The sequence below is a fragment of the Hesperophylax consimilis genome, chromosome 17, assembly GCF_061612785.1.
Source record: "Hesperophylax consimilis isolate HC1 chromosome 17, BYU_Hcon_1.0, whole genome shotgun sequence".
Classification (NCBI taxonomy): domain Eukaryota; kingdom Metazoa; phylum Arthropoda; class Insecta; order Trichoptera; family Limnephilidae; genus Hesperophylax; species Hesperophylax consimilis.
The window spans coordinates 24691899-24705963 of record NC_142852.1 but is presented as its reverse complement, the minus strand read 5'-3'; the positions used below and the strand labels follow the sequence as shown (position 1 = coordinate 24705963).

General features: G+C 36.2%; 1 long non-coding RNA gene across 1 annotated transcript; it reads left to right on the top strand.

The window, feature by feature from the left end:
• Positions 1 to 2058: 2058 nt before the first annotated feature.
• LOC149416318 (uncharacterized) lies at positions 2059 to 11218 on the top strand. Its single transcript, XR_016303687.1, has 4 exons — positions 2059 to 2138; positions 9182 to 9297; positions 9945 to 10097; positions 10252 to 11218. It is a non-coding gene; the product is annotated as an uncharacterized LOC149416318 (long non-coding RNA).
• The last annotated feature ends 2847 nt before the right edge of the window (positions 11219 to 14065 follow it).

Below are 14065 nucleotides of genomic sequence, written 5' to 3'. Positions count from 1 at the left end.
TTTACTAAGGATAAAAAAATATTGTTGATTATAGCCACAAATTTTCGGTGTAAAAAAATTGTCGCACGCCTGCGCCCAGTAGGTACGTTTGTATACAAGATGCAACAAGATATTCATTCAAACTTCTCACTTTCAATAGACAGTTTGTTGTCAGGTCTGGTGTGTTTCTGGATGTCAAAAAAATAAAACATATATTTTTTTATATACCGCACAAGAGTCTCAACCGCTCCCGTCTGGAACAGCGAGACTGTGGCATCCCCAATCTGAATACTAGGGTGAAGGTATTGGGAAGGGGAAGAAGATGGGGAAGACAAATGTAGAAAAGTACCTGGCTATTTATATCCGGTCACTAAACACGGCAAAAGCTTAGAAATAACGTTTCCATTCGGAATGGTGGTCTCACACCAGGGCGATACTGAGAGTAAATTTCACTCTGGATCGTGCTGCAAACACATTTTATATTATGTTTAATGTATCAATTGTGAAATAACACAAACAAATAAAAGTTTATTTGCGCACGCCGGGTTTGACCGTCAGATGACCTTTATGAGCGTTGACTCACACTTGCACCACAATCACGTGGCACTAGCAATTACGCTTGCTCGCTTAGACTTTCAAAATACTCTAGCCACAAAATATGGCAGTCAGGTTATTTGTGTTTGGTCTTTTCATTCATGTTTTTTTAGAATAATTTACAAAAACAATAATAAATATCGAGATATGGCCCGACTCAACAGGATGACGACCTCCGTGACGTCGCGGGTTACAATCTTGGCGTGCACGAGTACCAACCTACATTTTATTTTAATAATTTGTGTTATTTCACAATGTACATAAGTATTATATTTGCGGCATTTTCCAGAGCGTTAGATACTGTCAGTATCGCCCCGATGAAAGACCACAAATCATTATTTAAATTTAGACCGCAGAACGGGTATTATTTATTGAATAAGTGAATCTACCTGGCTATTCAGATTTGGTCACCAAACACGGCTAAAGCCATTTCAAGCAACGTTTCAATTCTGAATGGTGGTCTTACACCAGGCGATACTGAGAGTATCTTTCACTATGGAACGTACCGCGCATATACCATACGTATATTAATTCATTAATTGTGAATAACACAAATTAACCAAATAAAATTTACTTGCCCACCCCAATATTCGATCCCGCAAACTTCGAGGCGAGAGTTTTACAGTATAGTGTACAGAATAGCATAACCTAAGCCAGTGGCCGTTTGGCTTGAATAACTGAAACCGATTTAGGTATACGTTGAATATTGGCGGACATGGGAAGAGTGGATAGCGAACCATGATAGCCGCCATCTGTTGGGATATTTAAAAGAAGCTTTTAGTTCGATGTTCTACCGTATTTAAAATTTCAAATAGGCGCCAGCAGACGGCCTATTTTAAAAGGAATTTAAAAATCTAAGTGTTCTTTCTTAAATTGTAGTATAAAAAATATTAAATTAACTTTCAAAAATGGAAAAATATAATACCAATAATTTATCGTTTAGTTTTGTTAAATAAACGTATCCAAAGTTTTATAATCTGCATTTTAAAAACAAGTACAATTAGTGTTTATGAAAAAATTAAACTACGAACCTATTTTATATATTTTTTAGTTTTTTTTTCGTACATTTAAAGAAAACCCCTTCAGGTATTTTTTGACGATATTCCGCCTTTAATAGTATTTTTTAAAACGCACGTATTACGGTCTGAAAAAGGTCATATTTTCGATTTGATTTTGATAATTACTAAGCCTATGTTAATTTAAAAAATGCATAAAAAAATTTTTACTTGTTGAAAACACTATCATAATCGATTTGCTTAATAATATAATCATTATTTTAAATTAATAAAAAACTACACTCGGCCTTAAGATCGTTCTTAATAATAACCGTTCTTATTAATTACCATATGATGAATATGTATGTGTTCAAAAGTCACATGATGAAAATGTTTTTTTCTTTGAGTTATCTGGTCGCCATGAAAATTATAATAATTGTCTATGACTTCATTCTTGTCTATGCATAACCTATAAATATTTTTGACAAGTATTAACAAGTGCTTACTTCTCCGAGAGCCGTTTCTTCCTGTTAAACATACTATCCCACGCCTGTGATGGTTATTGGTAAAGTAAGTACTCATTCTTATATTCATCGCTATTTATTTGGTAGCTGTCGTTATTCCAGTTTAGTTAGGAAATCATTGGGCGTTTTGTCACAGTGGAATGTTTAAACTGTCAATTTGACGTCTACCGATTATTAGATTAGTATTTAGAAGGCATTTATTACAATAACACAACAAAAAACATATTGTTAACAGATATTTTGTTAAAAGCGGAATGGCGGTAAACATTGTAAACGTATAAATATAGTTTTTCCACGATAAATAACGTTTCTCTTAACCGTTGTCATATCTTCAAGGTTTTAAAATATGTGGATTGGCTACGACTTCGTTATTTTGACAGGATATTCCAAGCGAAACCACATTTTATTTTTGTAATGTTTTTTTTTATTTTTATTGTGTTTATTTCTTGCTAGAGCAATCCCGATGAGTAACAGAACTCATTTTAGGACAGGAGGAACTTACAATTCATATGTAGGAGGTAGTAGGAACAATTTTACAACGGTATTTTGATATCAAATATAAGTTTCACATTCTATACAGCATAAAAATTAAAAATTAAAATAATGACACGTTAAGTAGAACAAACAACAATAGAAAACAAGTACAGAAAGAAAAAAAAAACATGGATAAGATACAACAAGAAATGACAACACAGTTACATATTTTCATTTTTAAATGTAGTTAAAAAATATTCTTTTAAAGCATTGCTTTGCAATTTTTTATTATGGTGGGTGTGTTTGTACATATCTGGAAGCGAATTATATAGTGTATAGGCAATATAGTTCAGTGATTTTAACCCATATTTTGTAGTGTGTGTTTGAGGAATGCGGATTTTATTGTTATTTCGAGTATTGTGGTTGTGGATGTCTTGATTGTAAAGTGGCTTGATGTTGGTGTGAGTTGATTTTTGGGTAATTTGTAGGATGGTGCTTGTGATTTCATATTTAGGAAGGATTGTAATTGGAAGGATACCAGAAACTGAATAGATGTCCCTAACATGAGTGTCCCATGGAAGTTCAAACACATTTCTGAGAGCTCAGTTTTGAACCACCTGCAGGTCAGCTATCAATTTCTTTGAGGCAAAACCCCAGATACAGCAGAGATAGGAAAGGTGTGAATGTACCATGGCATAGTATACTGAAGTTAGTAAATGAATGGGTAGTAATCCTTGAAGCCTATATAGTACACCAGTTATAGGGGTAATTTTCTCTTTTATATGATTTATATGGAGATCCCACGAGAGTTGGGAATCTACGATCAGACCCAAATATTTTGTGTTCATTTTCTTTTCGAGGCAGTTGTCTCCAATTTTAATATCGAGGCTGAAATTTTTCTTGTTACCAAAAAGTATATAATGGGTTTTTTTTACGTTAAGAGTTAGTTTGTTTATTCTCAACCAGTTTGTGAGATGGGAAATATCAGCATTCATCTCCGTTTCAAGCTCCGCTAGGTTCAGTTTATTGTAAAAAATTACCGTATCGTCAGCATAAAGTTGTATAGTTCCTTTAATACCCCACTTTGTTATGTCATTCACGTAGATTAGGAATAGCAACGGTCCAAGAATTGATCCCTGTAGTACTCCACATGTTATTTTACCTAATTCACTCATTTCTCCTCCAAATTCTACTGCCGAAAAGCGATTTGATAAATAAGATCGGAAAAGCTCCAGAGGTGTACCAACAATACCCAAATGCTTCAGTTTTTCGATCAATACGTTATGATCCACCGTGTCAAACGCCTTCTTTAGATCAATAAATATTGCCGCCGTAAAATCACCGTCATCTATATGTTTCTGCAGATTTGATATAAAATCGAAGGCTGCACATTTAGTGTTAGATCGTCGTCTGAAACCATATTGTTTTGACGTGAGAATTTTGTTGTGTTCGAGATATTTCAATAGTCTTTCTTTAATGACACTTTCAAAAATTTTAGAGATAGCTGGAAGTATAGAGATTGGACGATAATTTTGGACATTTTTTTTACATTCATCTTTATGTACAGGAATAATTTTTGCAATTTTTAGTTTATCTGGAAATATACCCTTTGATAGAGAGAGATTTATTAAGTAAACGAGGTCATCCACCAGTTCACCCTTGCAGTTTTTGAGAAGGAGAGAGGTTACACCATCGGAACCAGCTGCTGCTTTAGACTTAAGGTTAGATATGATCCGTAAGATTTCCTTTTTATTTGTCCTGATCATGTTAAAAGATTGTTTTGCTTGAGGTTCCGTGTAGATCGTATTTACATCAGTTTTTGAGGTTTTTATGACTGATGCTAAACTTTCCCCAACTGAGAGAAAAAATGTGTTAAATGCAGTTGCAATCTCTTTTGGTCCCTTTACTTCTTTGTCATTTATGACTAGAGATTTACAAGCTATTGTTGGGTTTCGCGAGCTATTTGATAGAATGGAATTGATTGTTTTCCATGTTCGTTGTGGCTTATTAATGTTTTCATTAATCAATTTCGTATAATATTTAGATTTAATGTATCTTCTATAGTTGGTGACAGTATTACGAGCTTTATTTTTTTCTATTGTCAAAGGAATACTTTCTTGATTTTGTTTCCAAAGTTTAAATATACTATTTCGTTTTTTAATAAGTGTATCAAGTTCAGCATCAAACCATGGAGTATTGTTCAGTCTTTTGTCGCCTGTATTTGTTTTTACTTTTGTTTTGCTTGAATTTATAGCATTCTGGAGATAGTCAGCGAAATTATTATAATTTTTGTTTACATCATCAGACGAATGATCAAATTTACAAGTTTTAAGTGAAGTATTTAATTTTTGATAATTTATTTTGTAAGCATTTGTGAGGTTTATTGCGGATCTGTTATTGGGAAGGTTTTTCAAGGAATTTTCATAATCCAATATAAGTATATTGTGGTCACTAAGGGGATCATCAATGTTTGAAATTGTGCCGGAAACATTTGTCCTATTTGTAATGATGTGATCTATCAACGAGCTGGTGTTATTAGTTACCCTTGTGGGAAACATTGTGTTACATAGATAAAAGTTATATGATTTCAAGGTGTGAATATATCTTCGTGTAGTATCAGTGTCTTTTGAGATATCGATATTGAAATCTCCAAAAAGTAATGTGTCTTGTTTGTTATTGTTTAATATTATTTTGAAAGATTCAAAGAAATCTGTTATATTTGAGTTCGGCCTACGGTAAAAAACATACAAATTTAGAGGTTTAATACTTTTTGACGTGACTGTAATTCCTAGAAAGGTATTTTCGCTGCAGCATTTTTGATCTTCTTACTGTTGAGTGTATTATGCATGTAGATGGCGACCCCTCCTCCTCGGTCCATCTCGCGGGAAGCAAAGATTCCAGAATAGTCAGCAATATTGAAAAAAGTTTCCTCTCCTTTACGTAGCCAGGTTTCCGTAATTACGAGAATATGTACTGTTTGTGTAATGTTTTTGAGGGTTTCTTCTATTTCGTCTATTTTGTTTCTGATGCTTCTAGCGTTCATGTACATAATACGCATACAGGAATTTATAGTAGTGTATTCTTGTATACTGAAACATTTTTTTTCCTTTATGTTGCCTTTAACAGTGGCCCACGTAGTCTACCCTTTCTCTGAAGCGCTCATCCATTAGCTTCCAGAGTGGGCACTCTGGATTTGTTGCCCGGTGGTTTCTCGTACCTCCACTGCAATTTGAACATGTTGGTTCTTTCGCCTTGTTGGGACATATGTCATATTTATGACATTCGCCACAGTGAAAACAACGTAATTCTAGATAAAAGAAAATTACATTTTCACTTATTTAACTAGAAAAAACTAATAAATTACATGTTAATATATTACAATACGATTTTATTCACGATCATTTTTTTGTTGACTCAGCATAAAACTGAACAACTTTTTTTTAAATATACCTTCACTTTTTTCATTTTTAATTTCGTCTGGGAGGCAATAATATATGTTGCTCCCCTCGAAACCAATGTATTGCTTGCCGTAATGAGTATGTATGGTGTTTAAATGTATTTTATCGTATTGCCGTGTAAAGTGTGTGTGTAGGTACGTTTTAATGATTTCTGCATTTGGATGTATGAGTTTATTATTTATTTTGCATATAAAGAGACATTTATAATATTCATAAAAAGTTTCTTAATGTTAATAGTTTTGTTTCCATGCATAATTTTTCTGTTGATGTTCTCGGTTGGAAGTGAAATAGATTTTTGATTACTTTGTTTTGTTTTACGTGTAGTTCATTTCTATATGTTTCATTGGTGGCCATCCCAAAAAATCTGCACTTACATGCATTCATGTTTCACCGGGCAAACACGGTTGATCAAATAACCTCATTTCTAAAAAAGAAGAAGCCCGGTAAGTTTTTAGATTCTCACGGCCAAAAGCATTTTTGTTGTTTGTTTTTGGGGTGTTATGCCGTGTTGCGCTAACTCCTTCTTTAGCCGACGTTTCGGACAGCGTTGCAGTGTCCATCATCAGGGCAGATCCGGTAGATCCGAAGATGTGTGAATTTTGGTTGTCGAGTTTGTGCTTATTTATTTGTGGCCTGGGCCCATCCAAGTGCGAAATGCCAACGGAAGTGGCGACATCTTGTGGCGAATTCTGAAAGCTCAGTATTTATGTTAGCCTGGGTCCCGTCCGAGTGCGAAATGCCAACGGAAGTGGCGCCATCTTGTGGCGAATTCTAGAATTAGAAAACCGATTGACAGCGATTAGAGTAGATGTACCCAGTATCAAGGTCAGCACCATCTTTGGAAAAAAAACTAAATCCGAACATGCCTTAACAAACTTTAAAAAAAATCACGAAAATTAATCAAGCAGTTAATTGGTAAGGCCTACACTGACTTTACACGAGAAGCAGAGAATAGTATTATAACAGACCCCACTTGATTTTGGTCTTACACGAACGATAAAAGCCGCATCTTTGACAAATTTAATCACATGACCTTTAATGAAAATCAATACAATGAATATTCTGAAATCGCAGAAGGTTTCGCAGATTATTTTCAATCAGTATTCAGCGACAATATTCCCAAACTTGACATTTCTCCTATAGCTTCTTCGTCACACAATGCTTTACCTGTTCGAATTCACGAAATTAACGATGATGATATTGTTGCCGCTTTTCACAAGCTAAAACCTAAATACTCTGTCGGTCCAGATTTTATACCACCCATCATACTCAAAAGATACTCAAAACATTTAATTCAACCTCTAAAGCACATCTTTAACCTTCGACTTCGTAAAAATACCTTCCCTGAAATGTGGAAACTAACAAAAGTCACGCCTATACACAAAGAAGGCAAAAAATCGGCAATCGATAATTACAGACCTGTAGCTGTCTTATCAGCACCCGCAAAACTTTTAGAAACCATAATTTACTCACAGATATATAATCAAACAAAACATACACTCACCAAGAATCAGCATGGATTTCGCCCCACTCTATCACCCTCAACAAACCTTATGAATCTCACTACAAATATAAATAAATCGTTTGAAATTTTTTTACATGTCGATGTGATTTATACAGACTTCGAAAAAGCATTTGATAAATTCGACCATGATATTTTACTAATGAAATTGAGTGAAATCGGATTCTCTCAGGATTTTCTCTCTTTCGTAGCTAGCTACTTACACAATTGTCGTCAGTATGTCAGTTACGAACACCAGTTCTCTCACGAATACAAAACTAACTCCGGGATTCCCCAGGGATCGAATCTAGGACCCCTCCTCTTTATTTTATTCATTAATGATATAGGCAAGACCATTAACCGCTCAAAATATCTCCTCTTTGCTGACGATATCAAACTTTTCAGAGCTTTCAAAAGTTGTATCGATTCCATTCTTCTGCAGAATGATCTTGATTCTCTTGTCAAATGGTCGGAATTAAATAAATTACCATTCAGCATCCAGAAATGCAGTGTAATTACATTTACAAGATCCAAAGATACATTTCTATTCCCATATCACATTAATAAAAATTTATTAAAACGCAAAAACGAAATTCGTGACCTTGGGGTGATCTTCGAAGCAAATCTCTCTTTCAAATCCCACATATCTGACATTGTCTCCCTCGCCAACAAAATGCTTGGATTTGTTCTTCGTAATGCGAGATCATTTATTAATGGAATTGCAATACGGAGAACATATGAAGCACTTGTCCGCAGCATCCTGGAATACAGCTCCATTATTTGGGCCCCTTCTGAACAAAACCATATCTTAGAAATAGAAAAAGTACAAAAAAGGTTTATGCGTTACCTGTATATGAGGGAATATACATAGGTTCTATCCATTCCTTTATTCATCCTTGTTCTTAACAGGAATGCTCGATTTCAATACATCAGAAGCCCACAGAAAAATATTTTTAGGCAAAAACTTTTTTAAGTTAATCTCTGGTACAATACACAATCCGCCTATGATGAAAGAGGTTAACTTTTATATCCCTAACAATTATACTCGAGGGAGATCCCATGCACTCTTATATGTTCCGAAAGCGAGGACTTCTGCCTATCAGAACGCGCCAATAAACAGAGCGACTCAACTGCTTAACGATTCTGCATTAGCCATCGACATTTTCAATGTCACCTACAGACAATTCAGTATTTATCTTTTAACACATGTCACAAAATAGTAAAAATGCCTCTGTAAACTTTTTACTTTGTAATATTCTCCATGATATATTGGTGTATAACCGTTTTATGGAGAACACGAAAAATTAAATAAATATGCAGATTTCAATCAAGTTGTTTAAATGTGAATATACGAGGCTATAATATAGACATTTTTAAATTTAATTTGGTAACAGATATGATATCCGGCTAAATACGCTAATTAAAGGGTTGATTTTATCATTTATATCTTGAATATGCTGTTTAAAAGTTAGGTGTTTATCAATGCACAGCCCAAGATATTTCTCCCGTATCTGGATTTGCAGGTTGTTATATTCGATTTTTAAGGGTACGTTAGGAGGAATGATTTAACGAGTTAAACTAAAAATCATGTATCCTGTTTTAATTTAACTTGTAAATTTTATCATTTTATATTATTTTAACAATTTTCTGTTTCAGATATATTTTTTGGGGTTAAACCAATAACCAAACTCTACCAAAGCAGACCATGGATCTACTGAAGCCAGAAACTACATCCATCAAGACGGAACCAGGGCTCCAGGAAGAAGATGGAGGTGAAATTGCATTTTCTGATTTAGATTTCGACCACCCAGCTGTAACGAAGGAATGCTCGCAATATGCGGAGAGTACTCAGACAGCCAGTTTGTTGCATTGCATACGTGTAAAATATAGAACTTTAAATTCCGATGTCCGGAATCAATGTCTTTCGAAATATCGTGCAAACAGAACACACACTTGTGCACAACATCCTCTCTTATAAAACATGAGATGTATTGGGTATTTACCTTAATATGCGTCCTTGCCGGAAAATACCAAAATACAACACTCATTAAACTTTATTACACTATTCTTAATAATTTGTCGGTTCCTCCATTTTCACTTAATTTTATTTGAGATATGATGTGAATTACACGTATTATACGTTAAAAAAACATAAATATTGATTGGAAAAATAATATCCCATTGACTGAAAACAACCAAACTCTCTACTACAGGTGCTCTAGAGAAATTTTTTTCCTTCTTGATGAATCGGTCCCTGAAGCGGACATCTGAGGTCATTTTTTATCTTACATTGACCTTGTTGATTAATGATATATATTAGACTGTTATGGCAGCCAAAATTAAACTCGCGCCTGGCGCCGTTTGGTTCGGGGCTGGCCATGCAAAGATTCATTCGATTGACTGTTCTTTTTTATTCCAGAAAACATTAATGTAAGGACAGTCACCATAAGCGCGGATCTTGGACCCCGACAAGAAGGTGAAGTGACGCTTACTTATATGAAAATTGACATAGACCTGCCGAATTTAAAAGAGGAATGCTTAGAACGCTTTGGAAGAATTACCAAGGAAGCAGGTAAAACCAATTTTTCACTGTAAACTTGAACGATTCGGACTCTCCTATTTTTTTTAATCTTTCTACGAACTTACTTCGCTTATTAACTCTAAGTTTAGGAAATAAGTTTAACTGAGTCTTTTTCACCCATGTTATTTTTCAAATTTGTCGACAGATCTTCAGACGCATTTTGTGGAAAACGGATTCACTCCTCCCCATCACAACTACTCCTCCTGTCCTAAGTCAAATTTTGCATTAAACGTACGCAACAATGTAAGAGAAAAAACTTTTTCTTGTTCGAAGTGCAACTATTCAAATGCTCAAGAAATAAAGTTAAAGAGGCATATACTAACCCACGGTGGAGAAAAACCTTTTTCATGTTCCTTGTGCAACTATGCATGTAATTATAAGGGTAAGCTGAAGAAGCACATGCTGACTCACAGTGGAAAAAAACCTTTTTCATGTTCGGAGTGCAACTATGCAAGTTATCAACAGAGTAACCTGAAGACACACTTGCTGACTCACAGTGGAGAAAAACCATTTTCATGTTCCGTGTGCAACTTTGCATGTTATCAAAAGAGTCATTTAAAGAGCCATATGCTGACTCACAGTGGAGAAAAACCTTTTTCATGTTTGGAGTGCAACTATGCAAGTTATCAACAGGGTAACCTGAAGACACACATGCTGACTCACAGTGGAAAAAAACCTTTTTCATGTTCCGTGTGCAACTATGCGTGTTGTCGAAAGGGTCAGCTGAAGAGGCACATGCTGATTCACAGTGAAGAAAAACCCTTTTCATGTTCGGAGTGCAACTATGCAAGTTATCAACAGGGTAACCTGAAGAGACACTTGCTGACTCACAGTGGAGAAAAACCATTTTCATGTTCCGTGTGCAACTATGCATGCTATCAAAAGATTCAACTGATGAGCCATATGCTGACTCACAGTGGAGTAAAATCTTTTTCATGTTCGGAGTGCAACTATGCATGCTATCAAAAGAGTCAACTGATTAGCCATATGCTGACTCACAGTGGAGAAAAACCTTTTGCATGTTCGGAGTGCAACTATGCATGTAATCATAAGAGTCATTTAAAGAGCCACTTGCTGACTCACAGTGGAAAAAAACCTTTTTCATGTTCCGTGTGCAACTATGCGTGTTGTCGAAAGGGTCAGCTGAAGAGGCACATGCTGATTCACAGTGGAGAAAAACCTTTTTCATGTTCCGTGTGCACCTATGCATGTTATCGAAAGAGCGACCTAACGAGCCACATGCTGACTCACAGTGGAGAAAAACCTTTTTCATGTTCCGTGTGCACATATGCATGTTATCGAAAGAGCGACCTAACAAGCCACATGCTGACTCACAGTGGAGAAAAACCTTTTTCATGTTCCGTGTGCACATATGCATGTTATCGAAAGAGAGACCTAACGAGCCACATGCTGACTCACAGTGGAGAAAAACCTTTTTCATGTCACCTGTGCAACTATGCATGTAATCATAAGGGTAATTTAAAGAGCCACATGCTGACTCACAGTGGAGAAAAACCTTTTTCATGTCACCAGTGCAACTATGCATGTAATCGAAGGGGTCAACTGATTAGCCACATGCTGATTCACACTTGAAAAAAACCTTTTTCATGTTCCTTGTGCAACTATGCGTGTTGTCGAAAGGGTCATCTGAAGAGGCACATGCTGATTCACACTGGAGAAAAACCTTTTTCATGTTCTGAGTGCAACAATTCATTTTCTCAAAAGAGCCATTTAAAGAACCACATGCTGACTCACACAGGAAAAAACTCTTTATATAGGAAAAACCCTTTATATCAGTGTTTCCCAGCCTTCTTTATGCCATGCCCCACCGTAGTCTTTCCAAAAGTCAGATGCCCCACCGGCATTTAAAAAAAAATAAACAGCAGGTAAAATTTCAAATCATATTGTAATGTGTTTGCAAACATATGAATCCCAAATTAAATTAAATAAAACCTTTTCTAATACATATATTATAACTGAAATTAAATTGAGTTACGCTTGCTACAAAGAAATTTTATGTCCGAATCTTACTTACTTAATTTCATTCTTAGGTCCCCTCTATTAGTTATATCCAATAGATTTCGTTTTTTAATGAATTAATCGCTTATGGCGCTAAATCCACATTCTGCCAAATAAATTGAGGGAAAGGTTAATAATAATTTTCTGGCATGCAATATTAGGATATTTTGTGTTAGTTTCTTCGCAAATCCTTAGTATACTCAGAAGTAGGAATGGCAAACATTCGCATTCATATTAATGAAAAACCATTATCATGTTCTTACTGTAACTATTCATGTTCACAAAAGACAAATTTAATGACTCACATTCGCATTCACACAAAGGATAAACCATTTTCATGTTCTTACTGCGATCATTCATGTTCACAGAAGTCACGTGTAATGAGACAAAATAGTACTCATACTAAAGAAAAACCATTATTACTGTAATTATTCATGTTTTTGGAAGTCAAATTTAACGACACACATTATCACTCATATTTAGGATAAACCATTCTCATTGTCTTAGTGTAACTATTCATGTTCACAAAAGTCAAGCTTACGAAGATGCATTCGCACTCATACTAAGCAAAATCCATTCTCATGTTCTTACTGTTGTAGTGTACGGAGGTAAAGTAAACACGCAGTTGCTTGCAAGGCTGTTTATTTAGAACTAGCTCGTTACAATAATGTTGGGTATACCTACGCAGTAGGTAGATACAGTCTTACCATATAACACCTCCACCCTTAAATTCGACCATTAGGTACATACCAACAAACAGTAGCAATAGATAACAGATAAAATAAGCAATGGATAACGATATAGATAATAAATAGTAACAATGAAAAGAATGAAAGAGAAAAAAAAAATATATATATATTTTTACCTTATTTAGGTGAGAAAAAAAATACATATATGAATTTAGTACATAATATGAATGATAGCAATGCATTATTAGCGTACTTCCAACCTATCAACGGGACGCCGACTCCGCTCTGGATAGCGGCGACCCACCGTGGCTTCAGTTGAGGCTTGGGGCGGCTCCGCGGGGCTGACGATTTGCGGCGGGGCTGACGTCACCACAGTGGTCTCTGAACTCACCCCCCCCCCTGGTCTCCGTTTCCCGAAACAGACGGAAAAACCACTGAACTTCTCGGTCTTATTTGGTCGATGTGCCGGTTATGTGTTGCTCCATCTAGCCCTGATACCCTGACATTCCTAGTTCCTACTTTATCCAGTACTTGCCCCTCTGCCCATGTACGGCCCAAACCGAAATCACGGAACCAAACTTTATCTCCCGCGCCAGCTGCTCGATTCGCTCCACCTGCCGCCTGAGCTTGTCGCGCTTGTCCGGTCTCTACTAACGCTGCCCTATCCGGCCTTATTGCATCTAATCGAGTGCGAAGTGTTCGCCCTTGTAAAATCCGGGCCGGTGACTCACCCGTGGTGCAATGTTCAGTGTTATGATGTACTAATAAAAATCGTTGTAGTGCCACAATAGCGTCCACTTTTTCTCGTAAGGGTTTTTTAATTACTTTTTTACAAATTTTTACCGCGTTTTCCGCCGCACCGTTTGACGCCGGATGGTAAGGTGCTGAAAATACGTGATTGATGCCATTTCCCCGTATAAACCTGCCAAATTTCTCACTAGTAAAAGGTGGACCATTGTCCGTAACAATTTGACGCGGAAGTCCAAAACGTGCCCATGTTTCCCGCAATTTATCGATTGTAACTTCTGCCGTGGTCCGTGTCATTTGGGAAATTTCTATCCACTTCGATGTGGTATCAACTGAAAATAGGTATGTACGTCCCGCAATTGGACCTAGAAAGTCCAGATGAAGCCTCTGCCAAGGGCGTTCCGGCCATCGCCAAGGACGCGGAACCGAAGCAGGCGGAGCCGCCGCTTCGGCTGCACAAGCCTCACACTCCTTACACCTCGCTTCTATAGCTTCATCCAAACC